The 17346-nt window shown below is 39.8% G+C and overlaps 3 protein-coding genes across 11 annotated transcripts in view; 2 read left to right on the forward strand and 1 right to left on the reverse strand.

Annotated features, from left to right (window-relative positions):
• PTRH2 (peptidyl-tRNA hydrolase 2) overlaps positions 1-17346 on the forward strand; it is a 1137200-nt gene that overhangs the window by 1106931 nt on the left and 12923 nt on the right. The gene's annotated exons all lie outside the window — the stretch shown is intronic.
• The window catches only part of SKA2 (spindle and kinetochore associated complex subunit 2), a 976874-nt gene that overhangs the window by 366981 nt on the left and 592547 nt on the right, over positions 1-17346 (forward strand). The window lies entirely within an intron of this gene.
• The window catches only part of VMP1 (vacuole membrane protein 1), a 138960-nt gene that overhangs the window by 119152 nt on the left and 2462 nt on the right, over positions 1-17346 (reverse strand). The window contains exon 1 of one of the 2 annotated variants that reach the window (XM_050764736.1): positions 4101-4571. The exons of the other annotated variant lie outside the window; for it this stretch is intronic. The gene's annotated coding sequence lies outside the window, so the exon portion shown is untranslated. Of the gene's footprint in view, positions 1-4100; positions 4572-17346 lie in introns of those variants that run through there. 2 annotated transcript variants of the gene reach the window in all.

The raw sequence follows: 17346 nt of genomic DNA on the forward strand, positions 1-17346 counted from the left end.
AGATGAAATAATCTATGTATGTATATATATGTTTGTTGATATGCATGTATGTGTGACTATAAATGCCAATACATCAAAAGGGTAGGAGGTAATAAACCTACAAAATGCCTAAACTAGAAAAACAACTTCACGGCACATGCCTCATTGTTACCGTATCAGTGATGCCAGTGTTGTTCGTTCAGCTCTCATTTTAAAAGTTCTTGGGTCTCCAATGGGCACTGAGGATACAAATATGAATAGGATAAGGAGGTCCCTGTCCTCAAGAGGATCACAGTCTGGTAAAGAAGCCAAATGAACACAAGAAATCAATTATAACAGAATGGGATGAAATAGGCATTTAAATAAAATTAGATGAAAAGACAATGTTTTAGTCAGGTCTTAAGAGTCTAACAGGGCCAGGCACGATGGCTCACGCCTGTAATCCCAACACTTTGGGAGGCCCAGGTGGGCGGATCACAAGGTCAGGAGATCGAGACCATCCTGGCTAACATGGCAAAACCCCGTCTCTACTAAAAATACAAAAAAATATCCGGGCGCAGTGGTGGGCGCCTGTAGTCCCAACTACTTGGGAGGCTGAGGCAGGAGAATGGCATGAACCCACGAGGCGGAGCTTGTAGTGAGCCAAGATCGCACCACTGCACTCCAGCCTGGACGACAGAGCAAGCAAAAAAAAGAAAAAAGAGTCTAAAAGACTGGAGAAATTTGTAAATCTATCTAAACATCAGTTTTTCTTAGTTTGTAAAACAGAGATAATATGACACACATCAGAGGGTTGAGAATTAAACAAGGTAATGTACATAAAATACTAACATATTGCCTCACCTTTCATGTGACCTCAACATATACTAGCTATGATGAAGACCATGAAGTAGAAAATACTATGGGAGCTCAGAGGACGATATATTCAGACAAGTTCATAGAAGCTGAAAGTTTAACTTTGCAAACTTAAGTCATACTTGTGTGAAGATTCAGCAAAAAAGATAATGTAGCTCAAGCAATTACAAAACAACAACAACAAAAACCAAAGATGTTAGAGCATCACAATAGGATTACAAAATGGAAATCTATTTCACAAATCTGAATTTTATTAATAAAAAAATAAACTGAGGATGTTTGAAATGGAACCATATAAAAAGGTTAATGATTTTCCACCTGCCATTTAACTTGAAACTATACTTAAGTTCTGCAAATACTTAAAACTATGTGAGTTTGGCTGGTTGTGGTGGCTCATGCCTGTAATTCCAGCACTTTGGGAGGCTGAGGCGGGCAGATCACCTGAGGTCAGGAGTTCAAGACCAGCCTGGCCAACATGGCAAAACCCCATCTCTACTAAAAATACATAAATTAGCTGGGTGTGGTGGCTTGCGCCTGTAATCCCAGCTATTCGGGAGGCTGAGGCAGGAGAATCACTTGAACCCAGAAGGTGGAGGTTGCAGTGAGCCAAGATTGCACCACTGCACTCCAGCCTGGGCAACAGAGCAGGACTCCATCTCAAGCAAAAAAAAAAAAAAAAAAAAAAACCTATGTGTTTTCATATTCAACCAAATCTTATAGGCAATATCTTTTAAAAATATTTTAAAGATATTTAAACATTTGTAAATATCTAAATATATGATATTTGCATATAAGATATTTAAGGATATTTAAGATATTTTAAAGCCAGCCATTCATCTCTATCACAGTAAGTAAAATTTATTGAATCTGTGATGAAAAGATAAACAGGGCGCAAAAGGGTTTGCTTTACAAATAACATTCTAAAACCTTTCCCTACAAAACACTGACAATTGAACTCATTTGCTCCTATTTACTCTTTCCCACAGTGTCATTGTTTTACCCAAAACATTTTGGGTCTATGAGTATGTACTTATAACAATGGTATTGCACAATTATTTGAACGTTTTGTTTTTAAGCTATTGCAATAGTGGTTTTCATTTGAGCAAATAATGTGTTCTTACACAATGTGCTAAAAAAGAAGAGCATACTGACATTTTCTTCTCCAAAATTCTCTTTAGAAAACATAATAGTCTGAAATTTTGTTTTGTAAGAAATAACCCAGGGAATGAAGTTATTTTCATCAGTCTATTTCTTCATGAACAAAATAAATTCGCAGTTTAAAAAACAACTTTTCAAAACCTTTTTGTCATTCCCAAAAGAAGGAAATCTAGCGTAAGGCCAAACAAGAGGGCCACTGAGGTTTTAAACAGTTAAGCTTAAAAAGAATCAAACCCGTTTTTTGTTTTTGTTTTTGGTTTTTTTTTTTTGCATTTTGACCATTTAGGATGATTTAAAACCATCCCAAGTATGAAACAATCAAAATAAAACAACCACTAGTGTTCTAAATAGTTAAGCTTATAAAAACTTCAAAGCTTTTCTGTATTTTAACCATTTTGTAAAGGATTTTACATTTTTCCTTGCCTTTCAAAATTCCCTTGAAAACATCCTCAATTACTTTGCCTCTTCTTCCCCCAATCACACATACTGTAAAACTTTGCAAAACTGCAATGCCTCCAGAATCCTCTGCATTCTTATGATCTGTCTAAGCAGCTGAACATAACTGAAGAAAATCACACAATTACACAGCCACTTCAAATTCTTAATTCAACAAATATGTATCAATGGTCCATTATGTGCCAATTATTATTATTATCATTATTATTTTAAGACAGTCTCACTGTGTTGCCCAGGCTGGAGTGCAGTGGCATCTCAGTTCACTGCAACCTCTGCTTCCTGGGTTCAAGTGATTCTCCTGTCTCAGCCTCCCAAGTAGCTGGGACTACAAGCACCCACCACCACACCCAGCTAATTTTTGTATTTTTAGTAAAGATGGGGTTTTACTATGTTGGCCAGGCTGGTCTTAAACTCCTGACCTTGTGATCAACCCACCTCGGCCTCCCAAAGTGCTGGGATTACAGGCGTGAGCCACCGTGTCCCGCCTATTATTATTTTTGAGACAGAGTCTCACTCTGTTTTGTAGGCTGGTGTGCAATAGCACAATATTGGCTCACTGCAACCTCCGCCTCCCGGGTTCAAACAATCCTCCTGCCTCAGCTTCCTAAGTAGCTGGGACTACATGTGTACACCACCATGACAGGCTAATTTTTATAGAGATGGGTCTCAAACTCCTGGGCTCAAGTGATCCGCCCATCTCAGCCTCCCAAAGTACTAGGATTAAAGGCTTGAGCCACTGTGCCCAGCCCAGTTATTAAGATGCCAAATCTCAAACCTAAAATTGATGATTCCTGCTAATAATCTTTTTTTTTAACTTTGACAATATTTCATTCTTTGTTCTTGCTCCTAAAATGTTTTACCCTCTTTTTTCCTTTCTTATTTTCAGACGCTGACTTTTTTTTTTTAGACAGGGTCTCACTCTGTCCCCTGGGCTGCAGTGCAGTGGTGCAATAATGGCTTACTGCTCCCTCGACCTCCTGGGTTCAAGTGATCCTCCCACTTCAGCCTCCCGAGCAGCTGGAACTACAGGAACATGCCACCATGTCAAGCTAATTTTTGTATTTTTTTTGTAGAGACTGGGTTTCCTCATGTTGCCCAGGCTGGTCTTGAACTCCTGGGCTCAAGTGATCCCCCAGCCTTGGCCTCCCAAAGTGCTGGGATTACAGGTATGAACCGTGTCCAGCTCTGTCACGTTTTTTAAAATAATAAAAGCAGTGAGAGAATTCACCAATCCCACTACTACTAAGCCTACTAAAATATTTACACTTCACCCATGTCAGCATTCTTTCTCTCTTTATGACTCGGCAGTGTCCTCTACTTACCAAAGGCCATTATGTCAATATATATATCATTCCCTTCCTCCTTCTCAGGGACTTGACTCCTTCTGTTCTCACTGTGTAATCAATCTTTACCCCTTTATTCTCACCAGAAAATAAGCATTATTCAGTATTTCCCATTTTTCATTCCTCCTTCATAAACAGTTCTCAAAACAGTTGCCTACATACAGTCTCCACTTACTCATCACTATATTTCTGCCTGATTCATTGTGGTATGACTTCTGCCCCGACAAATAAAAATAAATTGCTTTTGTGAAGATTACTGATTACCTCCATTTGCCAAATCCAAAGGACACATCTTACTGAACCTCTTACCTTCACTGAACACAAGTATCCACTCTCTATTTCTTGAAATACTTTCATTTTTCTTCCTATTTCTCTGACGGTTCCCCCTGCTCTACGTCCTGGGGTTCTTCAAAGCCTGGGCCTAGATTCCTTTTTGTATTCCCTTTATACTCTCTCCCTAATGATGTCATCTATTCACTCAGCCTTAAATACCCTCTACATACTGACAATTCTTTCTTTCAAAGGCAAAATGATGTTGTGATACTGCTTTATGAAAGTGCTTTATCAATATGCTGTAAGAATAATTAGAATCACAGAAGGAACCTTAGAGAGTATCAAGCCTATTCTACTTATTCACAGATAAACATCTCAGAGGTAAGTGACTTGTGTAATGTCACAGAACAAGCTAGTGACAAACCTGGAGGCAGGACCCAGATACAATGGTCATCTTAGGAGTACACTGACCTATTGGGAAGACAACCCCACCCTCCAAACTAATCAAAAATTATTTTTCTGAGAATATTGAAAGGGACAAGCTCAATCTAGAAAAGTGAGGTAACATAAGAGCTGGCCCCAAAATGTGATTTAGGAGTTAAAGACTCAAATCTTTTTTCTTGAGATCGTCTTTCTCTGTCACCCAGGCTGGCGTGCAGTGGAGCAATCACAGCTCACTGCAACCTCCACCTTCAGTGGAGCAATCAGAGCTCACTGCAACATCTGCCTTCCAGGTTCAAGCCATTCTCCTGCCTCAGTCTACCCAGTAGCTGGGATTACAGGCATGGGCCCCCATGCCCGGACAATTTTTTTGTATTTTTTAGTAGAGATGGGGTTTCACCATGTTGGCCATGCTGGTCTTGAACTCCTGACCTCAGGCGATCCGCTAGCCTCGGTCTCCCAAAGTGTTGGGGTTACAGGCATAAGCCACTGTGCCCGGCCTAAGACTCAAATCTAATCAAAATGGGAGTACAGGTTGCTGTAAGTTTTTTATGTTACACTGGGGGGCATTATTAGGCTGGATTCATAACCATAAAATTATTAACTGAACTGCCTGAAAAAAATAATTTAAGGGGACTGGTTTTATGATAAAAGAGAAGTTAAACAAAACAAAATGGTAACTCTATCTCCAGCACAGTGCTAGCCTATAAACCTCGTATCTATTGGGGCACACAGCATGATTATCAAGGCCTTTGATCATCTCACCATCCATCTTTGAATTCATGCTCCCAAATAGTATTTTGTGTATAATCTGACTTCTCATGCCAACTGGCTATAAGGAGAGTATATGCTTGTAATGGGTTGAATTGTGCCCCCTCAAATTCATATGGTGAAGTCCTAATACTCATGTGACTATAATTTGGAGATACTGCCTTTAAGAAGCTAATTAAGGTTAAATGAGGTAATAAGGGTGGTACCCTAATAAGGACTCACGTCCTTATTGGAAGAAGTACCAGACAGTTTTCTCTTCTACCTGGACACAGAGGAAAGACTACGTAAGGACACAGAGAGAAGGTGGCTGTCTGTAAGCCGGGAAGAGAGTCCTCACCAGAAATAAACCCTGCTGGCACCTTGATCTTGGACTTGCAGCCTACAAAACTGGGAGAAAAACAATTTCTGTTGTTTAAACCATCCGGTCTGTGGTATTCTGTCATGACAACCCTAGCAGAGCAATACAATGATGATTAGTATAAATAAGGGTATCCAGATTGCAGAATAGTTCTGTTTGTTTTGTTTTGTTTTTTTGTAGAGACAGAGTCTCACTATGTTACCCAGAGTGATCTTCTGGGTACCAAGTGATCCTCCTGTCTCGGCCTCCCAAAGTGCTAGGATTACAGGTGAGAGCCATCTTGTCTAGCTAGACTACCTTTTTTCCAGAAAAAACCTGATGTATTTTACTGCATGTGTCTTCAAACTGCAACAGTGACTAATCTAGCATCAACATACCCTGTTAATCTTACTTATTATCATCTTCATCATGACCCATTTTATAGGGAAAAGGGAAAACTTGGTGGCTGAAAGCTGCCAATATGTCCTGACTTACTAGTTATACGACTTTAGGTTAAATAATTTGCATTTGTGCATATTTGTAAAATATCTCCATCCTTATTTTTCTTTTTTGAGATGGAGTTTTGCTCTTGTTGCCCAGGCTGGAGTGCAATGGCGCGATCATGGCTCACTGCAACCTCCGCCTCCTGAGTTCAAGCGATTCTCCTGCCTCAGCCTCCCGAGTAGCTGGAATTACAGGTGCGTGCCACCACACCCAGTTATTTTTTGTATTTTTAGTAGAGACAGGGTTTCACCATGTTGGCCAGGCGGGTCTCAAACTCTTGACCTTAGGTGATCTACCCACCTTGGCCTCCCAAAGTGCTGGGATTACAGGTGTGAGCCATTGCGCCCAGCCCCCATCCCTATTTTTATGTCACCCTTAAATGTTTTTGTTTTGTTTTGGGGGATTCTCAACAAGTTAGTTTCTCTACTTTAAGATAATTTTTTTTTTTTGAGACGGAGTTTCACTCTTGTTGCCCAGGCTTGAGTGCAATGGCACAATTTCGGCTCACTGCAACCTCTGCTTCCTGGATTCAAGTGATTCTCCTGTCTCAGCCTCCCAAGTAGCTGGGACTACAGACGTCTGCCACCACGCCCGGCTAATTTTTTGTATTTAGTAGAGATGGGGTTTCACCATGTTGGTCAGGCTGGTCTGGAACTCCTGACCTCTCAGGTGATCCACCCGCCTTAGCCTCCCAAAGTGCTGGGATTACAGGTGTGAGCCACCACGCCCAGCCAAGATAAATTATATATAAGTACACTACACAGTGACTGGCACATAGTAGTCACTTAATGTTTCTCCATGCTCTTTAATATTTTTAATGGAGTATCATACCCATTAATCTCCATGCTTCTTGAATGTCACAATTTTCCAAAAAAATCATGGTAAATGCTGCCCTGAGTATTCACTTACAGGTACTTCCTTTCCATTATTAGTATGCTATACAAAAGCCTATGTAACTGGTTTCCACAGACTACATAACAGAAGTAGCCACAGATTTAGAACAATCTTAGCTTGTGTTGTATAACAAAAATGAATTATTCTTCATCAATCTAAACATCTTGAAATGTACTACAAGGATAATCCATCAAAAATTATTATGAGGTAAAAGGGTTCTAGTCTATCCACATAGCTAAAGTAAGATGAAATAATCATTTTTAAGGAGAGCCACTTTTCAAAATTCAATCGAATAGCACTAATTTTTGAAATCTGTGATGACAGAATGTCAATGAGATTCCTAGATGTAGGAGTAAATCCAAGTATTCCTAGGCTGTTTAAAATGTTGAAATGTCCTCAAACAGAAATCTAACACATATTCTTGACCTTCAGTGGCATCTACTTTGCACCAAGTGCACGTTTGTAAGTTAGTTTTGTTTGTAAGAATGAGGTTGCTGAAACAAATCTTTTTTTTTTTGAGACGGAGTCTCGCTCTGTAGCCCAGGCTGGAGTGCAGTGGCCGGATCTCAGCTCACTGCAAGCTCCGCCTCCCAGGTTCACGCCATTCTCCGGCCTCAGCCTCCCGAGTAGCTGGGACTACAGGCGCCCGCCACCTCGCCCGGCTAGTTTTTTGTATTTCTTAGTAGAGACGGGGTTTCACCGTATTATCCAGGATGGTCTCGATCTCCTGACCTCGTGATCCACCCGTCTCGGCCTCCCAAAGTGCTGGGATTACAGGCTTGAGCCACCGCGCCCGGCCTCTGAAACAAATCTTATAGGTCTGTGGATGGGGTTGAGAAGACAGAAACCGGGCAGAAGCATAACGCAAACATCAAATAATTTTCATTTTGAACACTTACATAGATACAAGAAATGCATTAAGAGTGTAACAGACCTTAACTGAAGCTGAAGCATTTAAAACAGAGTTAACATTAAATGTGGGGTTTTTTATGTTTGTTTCCTGCAGAAGTGCTTAGAAAAAATCAGCTCACAAAGGTTCTTTGTAGGCTGTATATCCAGTGCTAAGACTATAATACTCCATTCATTTTAAACATTAGCCACACTTGTAATACAAAAACAATGTGCAAGTAAATTACTGAGAGTCCCCCCCAAGCAAAACAAAAAACATTTATGGATAACATGATAAAAGCATCTCCCTGAGTAATATAAGAGTTATTGGAAAAGTTAACAAGGTAGAAAAGGAAAAGAAAGTGAGAGTAACAGAACCATTGATTTTCATTTTCTTAGCAACATAATTCCAAAATAAAACGAACATACTTCCTTTAAAAAAAAATCATCTATCCAGATGAATTTTACTTTCTCAAGTAAAAAATTATGTCAGTGTGCTCAATAAAACACATTGTTCTTCATACAAGGCACACAAAGACAGCCAATAAGTATTACGCTTCTCAGTAACCTTTCTTGCTTTCAGAAGTATCTATATTTTTTGTTGTTTGTTTGTTTTGTGACAGGGTCTTCCTCTGTCACCCAGAGTGCAGTAGCACGGTCACAGGTCACCACAGGCTGGAACTCAGGCTCAAAAGATGCTCTGGCCTCAACCGCCAGAAGTATCTTTTCTTAATTGGATTAGACTACTCCAAAATAGCTGTAGATTTCCCTAAAACTGTTAAGATTAAGGAACTGTGACTTACTCTTGGAAACAAAATAATCTGAGTAATATATCTTGACAAATGAGGCTTTGATACAGTTTTCTACTTGTGCAGGGGTATAAAGCCAAAGATAATTCAAATAGAACGCACAATATCAGAATAACTATCAGATCATCTGACACTCTGAATCAGATAACAGTATCTACCATGTGGTTGTTCCAGTTAAACAACATGTACTCTGAAAATTCATAATGATGTGAATGGGAATATATGAAAAAAATTTATTGAATCTTTTTCAACTTTCTAAGGTCTTGGGAAGGGCTAGGCATGATGGCTCACACCTGTAATAATCCTATCGTTTTGGGAGGCCGAGACAGGAAGATCATTTGAGGCCAGGAGGTCCAGACCAGCCTGGGAAACATAGTGAGACCCCATCTCTTAAAAGAAAAACAAAACAAAACAAAACAAAAAAACAATTAGCCAGGTGTGGTGGTATGTGTGTATAGTCCCAGGTACTTGGGAGGCTGAGGCCAGAGGACTGCCTGAGTCCAGAAGTTTGAGGTTGCAGTGAGCTATGATTGTGGCACTGCACCTCAACCTGGGCGATAGAGTAAGACCGTGTTAAAAGAAAAGAAAAGAAAAAGAAAGGAGGGAGGGAGGAAGTGAGGGAGGAAGGGAAGCAAGGAAGGAAGTCAGTCAGTCTTGGGGAATTAGACAAATTAAAATGCCAAATTAGGATACAATTTAAAAGCATTCAGAATCTCCATAAATGTCCCAATAATGGATCAGCAGGTTATGAGGGTACGTATTTCTGGAGTAAAAAGTTCCTCAACTTAAATCTAGTGATGTATAAAATACACTCAACTCATCACAGGTTTCTAATTGCTGAAAAATTAGAAACTGTCCTGGGTCTAATTTTTTTTTTTCCTTTTAAAAACAAAGACTTGCTCTGCTCTGTCACCCAGGCTGGAGTGCAGTGGTGCCATCTCGGCTTACCACAACCTCCACCTCCCAGGTTCAAGTAATTCTCCTGTTTCAGCCTCTGGAGTAGTTGGGATTACAGGCATGCGCCACCATGCCCGTTAATTTTTGTATTTTTAGTAGAGACAGGGTTTCTCCATGTTGGCCAGGCTGTTATCAAATGCCTAACCTCAGGTGATCTGCCTGCCTTGGCCTCCCAAAGTGTTGGGATTACAGGCATGAGCCACTGTGCCAGAGGTAGGAGGTAGGAGGATCGTTTGAGGCCAGGAGTTCGAGACCAGACTGGCCAACATTGTGGAACCCTGTCTGTATTAAAAATACAAAAGTTAGCCGGTAGTGGTGGTACAGGCCTGTAGTCCCTGCTTCTTGGGAGGCTGAGGCACAAGAACCACTTGAGCCTGGGAGGTGGAGGTTGCAGTAAGCACAGCTGGCGCCACTGTGCTCCTGCCTGGGTGACAGAGCAAGAGTCTGTCAAATAAATAAATAAATAAATAAAGAGATTAGAAAAAGAAAAATCCCATTTCTCATTTTTGTTAATCTACTTCTAAATGTTCATGCAGTTTTTCATTACCAATGCAATCTTAGCAAAACATTTTCATCAAAAAGATGGGGGACTAACAGTAAGGTCAAAAATTAAGATAATGAAGGAATACCAGACTAGAGTTGGGAGATTTGGCTAACTGTGAGACCTTGGCATTGTCACTTCACATGCCTGATTCTCTTTTTCCTCATTCAATTATTAGACACACGGAGTAAATGAGTGCCATAATTTCCTTTCTAATTGTAAAAAAAAGTCCAACTAGCACAAGGGTAGAGTTTTGGATGTATGTAATAATAACTACTTGTGTATAGCGATTTATAGTTTAAAAATAGTTAACAAACATAATGCTAACAGCCGTTTGTAAGGGACAGTTATTTTTATCCTTGCTTTTTTACAAATGAGAAACTGAGTGCTCCAAGGGCCCCAAATAGCAAGTCGGCAGCATATAAATGTCAAAGCAGGAGTTCAATCTCGCTTGTCCAAGTCCAAATTCCATAGTTCTTCTACTATACAAAACAGCCCATTGAGAGGATTTTCAGCGGTCACTGAGGAATTCCAGAGTCACACACATATGCACACAAGATAAAAAAATAGTCCCAGAAGTTTAGCTTGTCCTAGTATTTTCAAATGTTTCCCATTACTAGAATTAACAGAACACTCATCCCTATTGATTCTTAGGGATGAGTGTTCTTAACAAGTCAGTTAACACTTAAACTGACTATCTATGAAACTCAGATAATATCTATGAAACTCCCTACTTTACTGTCCTTAAATACCTGGGACATTTATACTTGTGTAACTGGGGTGAAAATACTCTCACTGGACTGTTGTGTACAGTAAAGTAGAAGAACTACCGAATTTGGACTTGGAAAAGCCTGGGTGAATATCTGCTCTGACATTTATATCCTCTATTCTTTCTATTCTAAAGCAACACCACTGTAGGAATACGGAACTTTTTCATGAGCCACACTTATGATTAAGCTAAGAAACAAGTCTCAAAAAATTGCTAAGAATGGGCATTATAAATGACAATCTCTGATACGCCAGAAATTATGTCAATCTTTAGTACACACACAAAAAAAAGAAATAAAAAATTTCTAGGTAGTTAGAAGTTAATGCACATAGTCCTAAATAACATAGGTCAAAATAAAAGAAAATTTTAAAATGCTCAGAACTACTAGAAGAAAGTGAATTTAGCAAGGTCACAGGATAAAAGATCACAACTAATACTTTCTGCTACATACTTGGAATAAAAACTGGACTATTATATACTTGGAATAATTTTTTGAAATTTCAGGTTCAGTAACATCTGAAAATATAAAATATTTAGAGACAAATTTAACAAAATATAAGCAAAATCTAAAAAGAAATAAAGAAAGAATAAATTATACAGAGCCTAAATAAATGATTAGCATGTTTTGTTGATTGTTTGGAAGACTCAATATTGTTATCATGTCAATTTCCCCGCTATGGTTTGGCTCTGTGTCCCCGCCTAAATTGTAATACCGATGTGCCCAGGGAGGGTCCTGTAATCCCCGCATGTGGAGGGAGGGAGGTGATTGGATCATGGGGGCGGTTTCCCCCATGCTGTTCTCATGACAGTGAGTGAGTTCTCATGAGATCTGATGGTTATGCGTTTGACAGTTCCTCCTTCACACTCTTCTCTCTTCTGCTGCCTTGTGAAGAAGGTTCCTGTTTCCCCCTTCCACCATGATTGTAAGTTTCCTGAGGCCTTCTCAGCCATACAGAACTGTGAGTCAATTAAACCTCTCTCCTTTACAAATTACCCAGTCTCAGGTAGTATCTTCATAGCACTGTGAAAACACACTAATACATCCCCCAAAGTAATGTATAGCCTTAATGAAGATCAATCAAATTCAAGCAAGTTTTATTTAAAAAGCAGTTCAAATTTTTACAGAAATTCAAAAACAAAGTAGCGAAAACAATTGGGATGAAGAACAAAGTTGAAGGACTTGCACTAACTGATGTCAACAATTACTATAAATCTACAGTAATCATGACAGTATGGTATTGGTAAAAGGATAGTTAGAAGCCAATGGAAAATAATAGAGAATACAGAAATAGGCTGGGCACAGTGGTTCATGCTTGTAATCCTGGCACATCGGGATGCCAGGTGAGAGGATCACCTGAGTCCCAGAGTTCAAGACCAGCCTGGGCAACATAACAAGACCCCATCCCTACCAAAAAATTTAAAAAATTACTCCTGTGTGGTGGCATGCACCTCATGGTATCTGTGGTCCCAGATACTCAGGAGGCTGAGGTGGGAGGATTACTTGAGCCTAGGAGGTCAAGGCTGCAGAGAGCCATGATCGTGCCACTGCAATCTAACAATCTAGCCTGGGTGACAGAGATCCTGGCTCAAGGCCCTCTCCCCGCACTGCTCCCACCCCCCAAAAAAAACCCAAGAACAACTTTCATGTGCTTTAAAATAATTATATATATACATTTGAAAAAAGTGAAAAACCTTGCTCCCCACTCTCCCTGCTAGATGTAACCATTTTTATTAGTTTTGTGTATCTGACCTTTCTTTTTTCAAAGACTCCTGTTATTGTTTGAGTATGTGTCCCCTCCGAAACTCATGTTAAAATTTAACCCCTAATGTGGCAGTCTAGAGAGGCAGGGCCTTTAAGAGGGTCATGGAGGCTCAGCCCTTATGAATGAATTAATCCATTCATAAATGAATGGATTGATGGGTTATCATGGGGGTAGGACTGGTTGCTTTATAAGCAGAGAAAAAGAGAACTGAGCTTGCACACTCACCTCCGCCTCCATGTGATATTCTCGGCAACTCTGCAGTCCCACCTGCAAGAAGGCCCTTACCCAATGTGGCCATTTGATCTTGAACTTTTCAGCTTCCACAACTATAAAAATTAAATTCCTTTTCTTTATAAATTACCCAGTTTCAGGTATTCTGGTATAAGCAACAGAAAATGGACTAAGACACCTTCTCTTTTTTTTTTATCCTTGTGAGACAGAGTCTCGCTCAGTCGCCCAGGTTGGAGTGCAGTGGCATGATCTTGGCTCACTGCAACCTCTGCCTCCCGGGGTCAAGCGATTATCCTGCCTCAGCCTCCCTAGCAGTGGGGATTACAGGTGCCTACCACCACGCCCAGCTAATTTTTGTATTTTTAGTAGAGATGGGGTTTTACCATGTTGGCCAGGCTGGTCTTGAACTCTTGACGTCAAGTAATCTGTGTACCTTGGCCTCTCAAAGTGTTGGGATTACAGGTGGCTCACAACACTGTAATCAGGGCACAGTGCCTGGCCATAAGACACCTTCTCAGTCTCCTTTGCCAGATCTTTTTTTTTTTTTTTTAAATTAACTCTCTCTTAGACCCTTATCTGCTGCCTTCCTAACAATTTTTATTTCCCATTGTTTTCCCCAGAACCTGGTGTAAGGCCTGGAACACAAGATGTTTGTTCACTGACTGGATAATGAACAGATAAGGCAATAGATGTCACTGGAAAATGATTTTCCAAGAAAGTGCTAAAAGACATCATTAATTTTTTTTAATTAAAAAAAAATAAAGACGAGGTTTTGCTATGTTGTACAGGCTGGTCTCAAACTCCTGGACTCAAGCGATCCACCCAACTCAGCCTCCCAAAGTTCTGGGATTACAGGCATGAGCCACTGCACCCAGGCTAGATCTTTCTTTTACCTGACCTCGGCCCTCTCCTCTTCCTATCTCCCCAAGTGACTCATCTGGTCCATGGTTTAAAATACTATCCCATATTTGTATTTCTGGTTTTGACCTCTAGATTTATATATGTAAATGTGCACGACTTGGATGATTCTTAAGTGTCTCAAAATTAACATGTCCTTTTCTCCCTACACCTACCCACCTTCTTGTAACAAACAAACCTGGTCTTCTCCAAATCTCCCTTCTCCCAGTACCTGGCACAACCACCCACCCAGTCACTAAATCCAGAAGCTTAGTCATCCCTGACTCTTCCCTTTGCCTTACCACTCATCTAATCCAGGACCAAGTCCTATACCAAATATATCTGGTATCCACACACTACTGTCGATCTTCTTTGCTACCCTTCTAGTCCAGACCATCTTTGTCTTCTACTTAGACTACTGCAGTGGACTCTCAACTTCTCTCTCCATTTCTATTCTTGCCCCCTTCAATTCATCGTTCACACATGAGCAACAATCAACTTTTTATAAATCCTATTACTCCTCTACTTAAAATTGCAGAATGATTTCCTACTGCACTCAAAATCAAATTCAAACTCATTCTCTCGGCCTGCAAAATTCTACATGACCTGGATCCTGTATATATTTCCCTTATCATCTCATGTCAATGTATTCCAAGTCTATTATGCTCCAGCCTCAAAGAAGCATATATACACATTGTTAACTCTCTCTTAGACCCTCATCTGCTGCCTTCCTAACAATTCTTATTTCCCATTGTTTTCCCCAGAACCTGGTGTAAGGCCTGGGACACAAGATGTTTGTTTACTGACTGGATAATGAACAGATAAGGCAATAGATGTCACCGGAAAATGATTTTTCCATTCCAAGAAAGTGCTAAAAGACATCATTAAACATCAAAAGTTTCAATTGCCAAATTCTGTGTTATTGCTTACACAGATAATGTAGTCTGTTAATACCAAAAGGTTAACAGAATGGCCCAAAAGAATGCCTCATTTGGTTAGGAATCTCACATATGTTGTAAAATATACACAAAATGAAGTGTATACTCAGATATTTATTTACTGGAACTTCATTAATAATGAGCAAACAACAAATAAGCAGCAACATAAAGCTATGCTTTTAAAAGAGGGCTGGGAAAAAGTTCTTGGCAATAGCTTAGGGGGCCACATGATGATAATGATCACAATCATGGTTAACTACATACTACAGACACTGTTCTAAATGCTTTATTTAAACCTATTCATTTAATCCTAACAAGAAAGGTATTGACCTCATTGTCTAGGAGGAAACTGAGATAGCAAGAAGTAAGAAGTAACTAATCCAAGGGTTGCATAGTAATAGAGTTGGAATTTGAAAAAGTCTAGCTTTATAGCCCTGGCTTTTAACACTACCTGCCTAGTCCTTCCAGATAATCTATAAAGAACAAAGTCATCATCAAAAAACTTAAGGACAAGAGAAAATACTCCCATGAACTACTGAAAATATTAAGTAGTCAAGAATACGAACAAACTCTTGAGCAATTATAGGTATATTAGCTGTGATATAATTACTCAATGGATTGCCCTTGCTTAATTTAAATATGCCTTAATCTTTAAGTATCACCTTTTATCTGACACAGAAAATTATCTCCTATTCAAATTTCCTTGATTCTGCAAACCAAGGAGCATATTTTAAAATGAGCTTTATATAAGGGTCTACATAATACCTAACTTCAGTTCAGCAAACTCTATCCAAAGCTGCTTTCCCATACAAAATAAGGAATTTCTTGAGGCAATATGCTCTTAACAATTTACTACTCCCCAAAATATTTGCAAGGCTCTGTGAAAGCCGATTCACAATTTACAAAACCACAATAAAGTTATCACTTCAATTTGTCCTGTTTATTAGGATTCTCTAATCTAGAGTTCATTTCCACACCAAAATGGGAGACACACCAAGGGCACTTGGACAAAACAGGAATGACAGTAGCACCTAGCACCATCATCTTCGAGAAAGAATAAAGAGACTAAAAAGTTTGTGAAATCAATGGAACCAAAAAAAGGAGTACCCAACAATGCAAAGAATTAACTCTTCTACAATGACTATTTACCCGGAATTAAATAACTAGAGAAAAGGCTCTATATATAATAGATAATTAACATAACAAAATATTAAAATTACAAACAGCTTGCAGAGGGTTTGGTTTTTTTTTGTTTATTTGTTTTTTAGTACGAGCAAATAATACAGTGCTCTCCTACTGCTTTTCCTTTTTTTTTTTTTCCCTGAGATGGAGTCTCCTCTGTTGTCCAGGCTGGAGTGCAGTGGCGCGATCTTGGCTCACTGCAACCTCCGCCTCTTGGGTTCAAGCTATTCTTGTGCCTCAGCCTCCTGAGTAGCTGGGATTATAGGCGTCTGCCACCATACCCAGCTATTTTTTTTTTTTTTTTTTTTTTTTTTTTTTTTGTATTTTTTGTAGACACCGGGTTTCACCATGTTAGACAGGCTGGTCTCAAACTCCATCTCAGGTGATCTCCCCGTCTGGGCCTCTCAAAGTGCTGGGATTACAGGCGCGGGCCACAGCGCCTGACCAGATCTCTCCTACTCTTTAGCAACAACATTCACGGCAGACACGTGTTACAAGGCTCCTCTGTCATTTCCACTTGCCAGAAAGAAGATAACTCAACACATGACAGTCATGAAGCATGAACGTGGACAAACCATTCTGAAGAATATAACTGATTTTCTTTCCTTAACTATTACACTTCAAATCTAGCCAAGTACAGTTTTTGTTATGCTACAATTTATAAGACTAAACTAGCTAAAGAGGGAAAAAAGGTCTGTAAATAAGGTTTAAGTGTCTATGTGTATATTCATGTGTATATGTGGATAGATCCCTTTAATACCTAAGAGTAATTATTTTCATGTGAACCAGGAAATATTACCAAACCATAATGAGATGCCTGGATACAACCCTGTTAGAACAGAAAGAACACTTCAGACCTTACAGTTCAGGTTTTAGCACTACCTAAACCAGATGACTGCAAACAAGCCAATTACTAATTACTGATTGTTTCTGAGCCTTAATTTTCTCCTCTGTGAAATAGGAATCTATTTATACGTTCACAGAGATTCCTTCTAATTCTAAATCCTGGTTTCAGCGAAATAATAAGGTTTCTTTTCTTTCTTTCTTTCTTTTTTTTTTGAGACGGAGTTTGGCTGTCTCCCAGGCTGGAGTGCAGTGGCGCAATCTCGGCTCACTGCAAGCTCCGCCTCCTGGGTTCACGCCATTCTCCAGGCTCAGCCTCCCGAGTAGCTGGGATTACAGGCGCCTGCCACCATGCCCAGCTAATTGTTTGTATTTTTAGTAGAGACGGGGTTTCACCGTATTAGCCAGTAGTGTCTCCATCTCCTGACCTCGTGATCCGCCGGCCTCGGCCTCCCAAAGTGCTGGGATTACAAGCCTGAGACACCGCGCCCGGCTCAATAATAATGTTTCTTATTTA

The sequence above is a fragment of the Macaca thibetana genome, chromosome 16, assembly GCF_024542745.1.
Source record: "Macaca thibetana thibetana isolate TM-01 chromosome 16, ASM2454274v1, whole genome shotgun sequence".
In the NCBI taxonomy this organism is placed as follows: Eukaryota; Metazoa; Chordata; class Mammalia; order Primates; family Cercopithecidae; genus Macaca; species Macaca thibetana.